The following is a 12,227-nucleotide window of genomic DNA, read 5'->3' as shown; positions in this document are numbered from 1 at the left end:
AAAAACATTTATTTAAGCAATGTAAATTACGAATCCTATTATTTTGTATAGATGCATTTTAAAATACTTGCATCCTAAAATTCATCAAAATTACAAAGTTTTTATCCAACCACACTCTAAAAGTAATCCAAATATTTCCATTCCATCCTAACACAGAAAAGATCCTGCCATGCATCTTATCTACGTTAACTTTTAGATATTATTTTTTAAATATTATAACTTATAAATATTTATAATATCTATAACATACTATTAAAAAAATCATCAATAGATGACGCATGTATCATATAACAAAATGATCATTTTACCTCATAAATCATGAGTCAATGATCATCTTATCCCATAAATCATGAGTATTTTCTTGAATGTTATGTATATTTTTTAAAAAATTAAAAATTACATGAAAAATCAAATGAAAACAAAAAACATATTCGATTTAAAAAAAAATCAAATCTAGATAAAAAAATAGAAAACAAGAAAATGTTGGCAGAATTTAAAAAAAAAAAAATTCCATAACTTTCAGATTTAATTTTTTAAAAAATGTCAGAATTTTTTCATGAAAATCATGTCTCCCAAAAATAACATAAAAATACAAGATATGGATATTTTAAATTCCAAAAAATTTTAAGTAACATAAACCACCATCAACAAAATCAATCAACTTAATTAATAATAAAAGAAAAAAAGAAAAATTCATAAAAAAAATTCTTACATCTGAAATATTTTAGTATTTTTATATTTAAAAAAATTTATCACCATAAGCAATAAGCCATTACCAACACAATCAACCAATAATCACTTAAAATCATAAAGAAAACAAAATATATAACTTATATTTCTTCAATTAATTGTTAAAAAAAGAAAAACTATCACCAAAATTAAGCCGCCATCAACATAACCAAAAACACTACAAGAACAACAATGTAACCAACAAAAAATCACAGTAAACAAAGTAAAAGCAAAAAAACAAAAACAAAAACAAGAAAGCCTTCAATGTTTCAATTTAAGCCATTTTGAGGGAAGTTTGAGCTAAAATGATTTTAAAGATTAAAAACACAGAATGAGAAATTTCTGTAGGAAAAAACCACGGGTGAAGGCTGTGAATCTATGTGGTTTAGGGATGATTTTAGAAAAATAACTACATAAATGTAATTTTTTTGGGAAATCGATACTAGAAATGGCATACAGCGGTGGCAACAAAAGAACGGCCAGTAAAATATGGGTTTTGAGCTACCTATTTTCTATTCATAAATAGTTATGAGAGAGAGGCAAAAACTAAAAAGAGAATGAAAAGAAAAGAAATGAAGTAAATTAGGTTTTTTTGGGTTTATGTAACAAATGTTAAAATTCAATGTTTTCAGAAGAGAAAAAGGAAAAGGAAAAGTAAAGTGGGATACAATACATCCAACAAAATCTAGAAGGTGGCTCATTTTTAAGCCATTTGACCATTTTGTTTTGCATTGAAACTCAAGAATTAAGTTTGGTGTAATTTTTTAATAAAGTTATTTTATTTTATATTAACATTAATAATAAAAATAATGATTTTTATGATAGCTATTATTAATATGAAATTTTCATACTTTTAATAATAAAAATAAAAGCTATTTTTTATTTTAAATAATTCCTTTTTAGATTACATTATAATTTATGATTTTATTTAATGATTATAATATTATTGTTAAAAAAATTTGATAGCATAAAAATTGATATATTTTGAATACCGGTACAAAATTGCAATAAATTATGTAATAAAATATAAATATTTTTAACTTATATATATATATATATTACATTTGCAAATAAAAAGTAAAAATTAAAACATACTAAAATAAATATTATTTACATAAACAATTATGTTTAATATAATTTAATTTAAACTTATTTTAAATATTTATTAAATCAATAAATATTGAAAAAAAAAAAAAAAAAACATCATCGACGAAGCGCCGGTTCAGTATTCTAGTTTTTATGTATAGAGTTCGTTCGTAGCTTTGAGAGTTGAGACTTTAGATGCTTTAAAACTTGGAGTTATCATTTGAGATTATTTTTTTTTTAATATTTTGCATTATTGCATCCATGTAAGATGTAACAACAATTAGCTTAATTATATTATTCCAACACACACACATAGACATAGTATTATATTACAACATACATAGTTACTAGATAGAATTTATTAATGTGGATATTTTGTTGAACAACTTCATTTTTCAACGTATAAGAAAATTTTTAAAATTTCTCTTTATAACAAAAAAAAAAAGATATTTACTAATTTTAAATTATTTATCAAAAAAATATATTTCAAAAATTATTGAATTATTTAAAAATTTACGATTTATTGGTCATTGAAAATTGTAAAATAATTTATCTTTTTTAATTTATCTATAGTTAAAAACTTTAAAGTAATTTATCAGAATTTAAATAAAAAATCAATTTAAATTTAAAATAATTAAATAGATAAAATTATTATTTTTGTTAGATTTTATTTAAATGTATTTACAAAATTATTGGTTACCAAATTTTTTTAAGATATATTCAAATGAAAAAAATTTAATTATCCAAACTTTTAGATATATTATCATTCTATAAATCAACACTGTATACAACTTATTTTTTCCAAAAAAATTTTCGAAATTGAAAATGGGTTTTGATCGCAAATTGAGCTTTAATACAAAAAATGAAATTTGAGCCTAAAGATTAGTTTTAATTTTGGTTTTAGTTTTTATTATTTTTAGTTAAAGGGTTAAAAATTCAAAAAGTCAAAAAAAAAGGTAAACAAAATAAAAAGAGAAAATTAGAAAAACAAAATAAAAAGGATTATTATGAAAAAGAAAACTCGAGGATTCAATCACGGATTCAATTTTGGGAATTAATCAAATCAAATCACAGAAAAATTAATTCACATGAAATCAAATCACAATCAAACCAAATCTAGTTAATTGATTTATTTTTCAAAATTAAAAGGGATTCAATCCTTATAAACAAACAAGCATTCAGCAAATTAAAAGAAGAAGAAGCATACATAGAAAGCAATTGAAAGTTTCTTTTTTGTTTTTTTTGTTCTGGGTGGGTTTTCTATGGAATTTTGGGATTTTGGTTTTTTGGGATTTTGATTTGGTTTGAATGGGAGCTCAGTTAGATTTTTGGAGCTAAGAATTTTTTGTTTTGATTTTTTATTTGAATTTTGGATTCTTAGAGTTCGAAAATTTTCTAGGAATTTTTGGTTAAATTTTGGGTTTTTTTTTTAATGTTGAATTTGAATTCAAGGTAATTTTTAGGTTTTGTATGAATTTTTCGATTAAAGCTTGAATTTTTGCTAGGTATTACGACAAACGAAGGAATTTACGGTGATCGTTTTTTAGGTTTGTAGGGTTTTTTGGGTTTGGCTTGAACCTTTTGATGCCTTTTGAATTTTTTGGCACAAAAATCTAAGAATTTTGCCAAATTTTGGAGAAAGTTGCAATTTCAAGTAGAAGATTTTTAGAGAGAGGTCATAGTGTTTTAGGGCTAGAGAAAGAAAGGGCTTGGTATTTTTTAGGAAAGTCCAAGGTTTTTTTTTTCTCTTTTATATTGAGCCAAAGTGACACGTTTTGAAAAGCCCTTGACCTGCGTGTGATCTTGCAACTCGTGTGAAGATTTGCTCACCATTTTGACTCAAATCGTAGGTTTTGTTTTTCTTTTTTTTTAATTTTAATTTTCCTTCTTTTATTTTTTATTTTAATTTTCCTTTAATTTTGATTTTATTTTTTGGTTTTATTTCTTTTTTATTATTTCTTTGAATTTTTGGTTTATTATTTTAAATTGTTGATTGAATTAATGTAGTGAGAAAAAGAAAACGAAAAAAAAAAAAGTTCATTTGCACATAATACTTTTATGAATTCAGTTTTTTTCTTAAAAAAAGGTGTTTTCAAAAATAAATTCATAAATCATACTAAACCATTAGAAGATTTTTCATTGATTTAACTTTTTTTTTTTATAAATTTTACTAAATTATTAGAGAATTTCATAATCTAACTTTTGTGAAAAAAATAGTTTTCATAAAATCCTATCAACATATTGAAGAATAATTTTTGATAGAAAATCTTACTAATATATTGGAAGATATTTCTAAAAATAAATTACTTTTATAAAAATTAGATTTTGAATCTTTGATAATGGAACTACTATGAGTGCTACAAATAGTAATCTTTATATAAAGTCTTAGGTGAGAAAATCTTTTTCAATTTTACTAGTATATTGGAGAATTTAGATAAGAATTTTCAATTCCAGGGTTCTAAATCTCGTTATCACAAATAAAAGTTCTTTTACAAAAAAATCAAATGAATTTGATTACGAAGTCTCTTCAAAGTGAGATAATAATCTCCACAAATATTTTTAAGGAGAGAAAATTATCTTAAATTGCTATCAAACTATTAGAGTAATTTTAAGATAAATTTTTAATAATTAAATTATTTTGGTAAACTATAAAGATGTTTTAAGGTTTAGATAACTTGAAATCAAACTAGTATCATCTTTTAAATGAGCGTTATAAGGGTGCTATAACATTCCTTTTGTGTAATTGTACCCCCTAACTTAAATATAATTTCGTAGACTAGAATCTACCATTTAAAAATATCTAAATCAAGCTTAAGACTCCTTTTTAAAATGGGATAAATTCAGTTAAGTGACTAATTACACCTAAACAAAAAAAATTGATAGCGACTTATTAAATCTATGTTTAACGGTAGGTCTACAGATCCATATATTACGATAGTTTGGCAACTCCACTAAGGATAGTTGAGTTAGGCCAATAAATGATTTCTTGTTATCTAATTTAATAAATTTAAGATTTTTTTATTCTTGTCTATATTCTATTTATTTATTATTATTACTATTCTTCATATCTGTGATTTATTTGCATATACATAATATAAGCTCTACATCTAAATTTCGTTCTTTAGTAGGAAGTAAGGTACCTATGCCTTTGTGAGATTTCATCTATTCACATGGGCTAGTGAAATATTCTTACTCAAATTAAACTCTTTTCGTTTGTAGCCTATGATTGGCGAAGATTGGGGTACTTTACTAGTTTGAGATAGACAATGATTTGAGAAACAATTTGTAAACCTTTAAAGTTAACCCAAACCACGTTAGCCTAAGAGCTTAACCCATATGTTGAGCCATGTTTCTTTTACCTTTTAGAATTGACCCAAAGTTTAGGAATTATACTATTTTATTTGCTTATTTTATATGTGCTATCTTATTTATTTATTTGTTACTGCTATATGGAGTTAACTAATCAATTTCTCTATTTGTTTTTCTTTGTGTAAAGACTGTATAAAACATCAATTTTGAAGTTATTTTCAACAAAAACTTTAATGGAACCCACTAAATGTCTAATTTGATTTTATGGAGTTTTGAAAGCTCTTTTTTGTTGAAAATTTTTAAGGGCAAATATTTTTTTCCATGCATTGCATCCATTCATAATTAGTTTTTTTATTAAATTAGTATATGAATAGTCCATTCATTTTAAAATTATAGTATATAAGGTTTAAGGATAGTTCAACATACTCACTACTAGTATAACATCCAAGTTTAAATTACACAAATGGAGCAAGAAAATGCAAGCCGTGTTTAGAAGTTAGAGAGGGCTCAAGAAAAAATTAAAAGAGAGTTAAATAAAATTCTTAAAGCATTGAGCAATATGAACAAAAGAAAAGCAGTAGAAAAAGATGCTAACCTTAAAGATCATTTTCGTAAGATGTTAATCCTATATATCCTTTTGGCTATAACCCATATCAGGCCTAATTCACCCAAAGTATTCCGTCATAACAGTTCACATTTCTTGTAGGGTGTACTTACTTAGGAATGCCACTGCACCAAGCCAAATGAACGTCAAAGCTATATCAACATTGTTTTAACTGAAAAGGCAGTAGAGTCAGTCTAAATTCTCAATTTGGATAACCCAAAGTAGAAGTTAAAATTGAAAATGGTTGATTCTTTAAAGGACTCAAAAACAAATCAAAAAATGAACATACTCGATGAAAGATTACAAGTTATGGAAAAAATTGATTTCTATGGTTTCATAGATTCAATTGGGTTTTGTTTAGTTTTGAATATGGTTACACTTTTGAAATTCAAAGTGCCAGAGCTTGAGAAGTATGATGGTACTAAGTGTTCAATCACACATGTCATCATGTACTATCGAAAGATGGCTACCTACACTAGTAATAAAAAATTGTTAATTCATGTGTTTTAAAACAGCCTCACTAATTTGGCTATAAGGTGGTATATCCAACTAGATCGAACTCACATCCACTATTAAAAGGAGCTCGCTCGGGCATTTATTAGGAGTTCCTTAAGAGGATAGATTCCTTAAGTGACCAATCATATCTAGTTAAAAAAGATTGGTGGTGACTTCTTAATTTATTAAATCTAGCTATAAATTTTCGAATCTATATTTTATGACATACTCAAAATTTAAAACTATTTCATTTTAGTTTTTATAGGAATATAATTCTTTATCAGATGTTAACTTCAAAACAACTAAAAGGCATGCCTCCCTTGGGTTCTTTGACACAAAACCAGTCAGGTACCCGTGGAGATTCCTTGTCAAACCTATGTAACGGTCTGTTGCTTCAGCTCCACCTTCATTCCAATTAGTTAAGCATTGAATCTTCCACAGGTTTCCAGCTCCGTGCGGGATTGGAGTGTTGAAATACCACAATACCCACGCACAGCAACCACACACAAAATAACAAGCTCAAATCAAGAATAAAAATACACAAATATATTTAGTTCGGCCCAACTCAAAATGGCCTACTCAAACCAAATCTACTATCAAATAAATCTTTACAATTGTGAGACTTTTAGAATGAGAAAAGTCTCCTAAAACTCCTTACTCAAAACTTAACCCAAAACCCAATTACACCCTTTAATAGCCTACTCACTTAGCTATTCTCTTAGTGTCTAACTCTTTGGGGTTACTAAACTAAAACCAAAACATCTTATTTATAAAGGTGAAACCCTTTATACTTTTACTAAACTCCCGATGTGGGATACAAGATAAACTCAAACTCACTTAACTTTCAATGTGGGATTCTGAGATTCAAGGCAAATCCCAACGTGGAGTTACTGTGGATGGAATTTCAGCCATTCTCCCACCGTAAGGATTGAACATCATTGATGGCTCCTGTAATTCAATCATTCTCTTCCAAAGTCACTCCAAGCCATCCTTTGGAATCGGTTCCTTCATGTAGTCTGATTACCTCTTCAGAAAAACCAATGATGTACGGGTTCGATCCAACAAAATTTAGGTTTCTGTCTCGATGGGAATGTTGTTCCAGAAAAGAACAGATTGAACCCAGCTTATCTGCAACACGTTGCCACCGGTCCACAATATCCGTTGCGTTTTCTTCCAGAGTTTTTCGAACCCGAAAGACAATAACTGTTTTGGGCACACGAACCAACTTAATATTGTATCATGCAAGAACAACAGCAAAGCTTGCTGCTCCTCCTCCGCTAATGGCCCAGAAGATATCTTCACCCATGGATTTTCTATCATGAATTCTGTCATTCACATCAATAAAATATGCATCGATGATGTTATCGACAGCAAGACCATATTTTCTCATCATATTACCATATCCACCCCCACCAAAGTGACCACCGACGCCAACCGTGGGACAAACACCAGCTGCGAAGCCATGTATTTTTCTCTTCTCTGAGATTCTGTAGTAAACTTCACCAAGAGTTGCTCCTGTCTGAACCCAGGCAGTCTTGCTTGCTACATCCACTTCGATGGATCGAAGATTGAACATGTCGAGGACAAAGAAAGGAACAGTAGCAACATATGATAAGCCCTTATAGTCGTGGCCTCCACTTCGAATTTTCATTTCAATGTTATCCTTCGTTGCACAAACGATGCAAGCTTGGATATGGGATACATGCAATGCAGTGAGTATAAGGAATGGTTTTGGGGTGGAGGTCTCATTGAATCGAAGAATCGAATGTAGGATTGCAGAACAGAGGAATATGAGGGATTTTGAAGAGAGAAGATGGCTGCAGAGATGGGGTGAGATGGATGAGAATTATCTAAAGGACATTGAAGAAAGATTTCCTGAGCAGAATCGGAAGCTGGTATTGCCCCGAATGCAATGGAACGAAGAAGAAGAGAAGCTAGTGAAACAACCGTAGGCCTTAAAATTCCCAAGTTTTATTTCTTGAATTATACGTTAAAGTGAGAGGATTTACAAGGAACTTATAGGAAAATTTTAGGTTCAAACTTAATAGACAATTTGACTCAACGTATATCTAGGACTTGAAACGTAATATATATATATATTAATTGTCCTTTGACTTTCAGAAATTGTGATCGTCAACTGGTTTATTCTTGGCAAAAGCAGCCATCAATCTTTTTTTTATTATTTATATGTTATAGTCTGATATGATGCTGCTTAATTTCGTACGCGTACCCTCTCAGATCTCCCACCATTAGCTGCCAATGTTTCGTGCACAGGTTCATCTCCTTCACTTCCAAGGGTTCAAACTAAAAATTGATATATATATAAATATATATATATATATATATATTATATTCTTTTGGATTGGACTTTGGAGAAGGAATTAATTTGATTTCAACTTTTTTAATAAGAAATTTTCTATTGAATAATTGAATACTCCTTTTGTACCATAAATACTGTTTTAGTTTATTTTTAATGGTTAAACTTTTGTAACTTTGTTTTCATTTTGTTTGAAATATATTAATAATTAAAATATAAAAAATTATAAAAAATATTGAAAAAAAGGGTTTTTCATATATATATATATGTATATTATAAAATTTTAATTTAATAAAATATTTAAAATATTAATAATCAAAATTGAAAAAGTTTGATTGAAAAGAATAGATCGAAATATAATTTATAGGACAAAAGGAGTATTTAAGTAAATATTTGTTGAAATTATTGCCTCAAATTAATTATGCTTAGTTAAAATTACATTAGTTAAAAAGTTATTTGAAAATTAATTTTTTTTTTTTTTTACTTTGGTAAAATTGTTTAGGATTTTTGGATGCCTATAAATATATGATTATGTTTAGGGTTCAGAAATGTTATTTGGAGAGCAGGTGAGAATCGGGAGTAATGGGTTTTGGATATGTGAGATTGTGAGGAAGAAAAAGAATTGATGATTGTAATTTGAAAGAATGTTTGTAAAAGTTGTTAATCGTGGAATCTTTGCACAAGAACTTGTTGATTGTGAATTGTTAAAATTAAGTGAAATCCTATAGAACTACGGCCTTAGAAAATATTATGGGCTACGCAAAAAAAAAAAAAAAAAAAAAAAAGGTCTTAAGAAGGAAATTATGAAATTTGTAGATTTTAAGTTTAAGTTTCATTGCCTATATAAATTTGTAGTTTAACTTTACAATGTTTTGTTTAGTGTTTTTTTTTATAATTATAATTTGATGATATATTAATTCAAGTCATTTAATTATAATGAAGATTTTGCACTTATAATTATATTCCCTTTGTCTTATTTGTTTGTCTCGCATTGATTTTTAGGAAATTCAAGAAAAAAGTTTTGATTTTAATATATTTAATATTAAAAATTTTTTTATAAAATTAAAGTTTCATGATTTTTAATATTAAAAAGTAAAAAAATAATCATAAAAATAATTTTAAAAAATAAAAAAATAAAAATTTTGGATGTTCAAAAAAAAAAAATAGGACATAGTTTTGAAAAATTCCAAAAAAAAGATGGACAAAAATAAAAGGGGATAGAGGAAGTATATTCTAATTAGAAAATGCCAAAGGCTAGCTGTTTTTTTCACTTTAATTAAAAATGACAAAAGAATTACAAAGGAGAAAATTGAATTACCATCTATCTATCTATCTATATATATATATATATATATATATATAAGTAATTGAGATAAGAAACTCTTTACTACAAATAGATATAATAATTTTAAATATAATACAATAATATGATATAAAAAATTATAAATATATATAAAGTAATATAATTTAAAGTTTTAATAAAATATATATACAAATTTGATAAAATCGAAAAATATATCTTAGATTTAATATTTCAATACAAATTATAATTTAATAATTTGGTATATTTATACAAAATAATCGAACACAAGTAAAAGATACAGAACTATGATATCTGCTTACAGATGAATTCAATCATTAAAAACTTACGGGAAGAAATTGTCCTACTGCACTAGAGAAGAAAATGTCCTACTACACTAGAGATAATTAATGAGCATTTCTGATTGCATGTCTTTATTACAAAGATAAGCTAAAGGACAGGGATTCACTGTTCAGTTAATTTTTGCCAAAATATCTGCTGCTATATATATATATATATATATATATATATATATATATATCATGTCCTTGATTTCTTATCTAATCTTCATTTATGCTATTCCACTATTAAATTTTGAAGCTTCAAGTTAAGCAAGATGCTTAGCTTTTATGCGGCGATAAACACTTTCGAATTAAGGCTGGCCGCAGCCTTAAATTGGGCAACTTTATTATCTTCGAAATTAGATTTTTAATCTTAAATATTAATTTTATTCGAGATAAATTATTCATATTTAATTTTAATTTGAATATATTAATTTGGATCAATTCAAATATTTTAATTTAATTAAGTTTATTTAAGTTTTAATTCAATTTTAAAATTTTATATCCTTTTGCATGAATTAAAAACCAATTCAATTTGAAAAAATTCAAGATTGAAAATTTATTTGAATGATCGATAATATTAATTTTGATTAGATTAAAAAAAATAATTATTTTTATATTAAAATTAAATATTATAATAATGATATTAAAATTAACGGTGAAATGTGCTTTAATGACAACACATCGATCGCAGTAAAGTGAGAATAAAAGTTTCCTGATAAAAACTTTAAAAGTTTTTTGATAAATTGCTTATGTATATTTTAATATTATTTATAATATTAAAAAATCTTAAAATTTTAATTCAATCAAAACAATAATACATATTATTTATCATAATAATAAATTTTATTTATCATATAATAATAAAATTTCTTTATATTAAATGAATAAAATTATTTTAAAATTTATAAACAAAAAATCAAAATGAAAAAAAATAAAGGTCAAACGGAATGAAAATCCTTACAACATTAAGGGCAAAAAAGAAAATAAACAAAAAAATAATGGACAAAATAGGAATGAAAGCCACAGTTGAATATCAACTGAGACTTCAATGAATAAACGGAGGCTGTTATCTCCAATGAATGAATAGAGGCCATCGCGCCTCACTGGTGTTATCCAAACACCTGGACAATGCGATTTGCACCAAAAAAGGGAACCAATAATGCTGAAACGGAAGCGCGATGACTTCCAAATCAGCCTTTAGTCGTTTGGGCTTAAACTCCCAAAGTCGACTTGTGGGCTCAAAATCAATATTGAGATCCAATTTCAAAATTTTGATTAAAAATAAATAATACACAAAAATTAAAAAAGATCAAACCAACAACATAAAAAAAAAAAGAAAAAAATTTCAGCTAGTATTGTGTCTGCCAGCCACCCTGCCATCCCTGCTAACCACCCTACTCCTACAAACCATCCTAAACCTTGCATTAACCTCTGTTCCCTGGTCCTCCAGAGGTTGATAAAATGGAGGCCAACTTTCGAATCGGATACTAGGCAAAAAATCCCATCTACCGGCGGCTTTCACCAGCCTAAAACGAAACCCGCCACCATTGAACCATTATCCCAACGCCCACAACCATCGCTCATCACCTCCATACTCATTCCAGCAAGAGCCATTATCACTAAAACTACCTAGACCGACAAAAAGAAAAACACCATCACAAGGCAAGCCTCGGCTCTGATCCACCCTCAACCAACGCCTTCCCTCATCTTCCATCATCCACCATCAAAACCTACCAGCTTAACGAAAACCTCTTCACCCCCTCATCGGCACACGACACCTTTCACCACCATAAAAAAGTCTTAGCTAGACTACTCTGCCATCCCTAAAAAATCCCCAAAAATTCGAAACCAAATCAAGCAAAGAGAAGCAAAAAAAAAAAAAAAAAGGCACAAAAATAAAAATAAGAGAGGTGTTTCATTTTTTTTTTATGGTTTTGGTTTATAGGTGATTTGAAAAGAATCTTTTGGGGCTTGTAGGATAAGAGAGAAAATAGGGTTTACTGGGTTGTAAATGGCAGCAGCGTCGGTTTCAGGGGTAGAAGC

The 12,227-nt window shown here is 27.3% G+C and overlaps 1 pseudogene; it reads right to left on the bottom strand.

Moving 5' to 3' along the window:
- Window positions 1-6,407: 6,407 nt before the first annotated feature.
- LOC111274332 (berberine bridge enzyme-like 8 pseudogene) lies at window positions 6,408-11,798 on the bottom strand (annotated as a pseudogene).
- Between the last annotated feature and the right edge of the window lie 429 nt (window positions 11,799-12,227).

Source organism: Durio zibethinus, chromosome 26 (genome assembly GCF_047325235.1).
Source record: "Durio zibethinus cultivar Kanyao isolate XHJ-2024 chromosome 26, ASM4732523v1, whole genome shotgun sequence".
NCBI lineage: Eukaryota > Viridiplantae > Streptophyta > Magnoliopsida > Malvales > Malvaceae > Durio > Durio zibethinus.
Note: the sequence above shows the minus strand (reverse complement) of the source record. Positions and strands in the feature narration are given on the sequence as shown.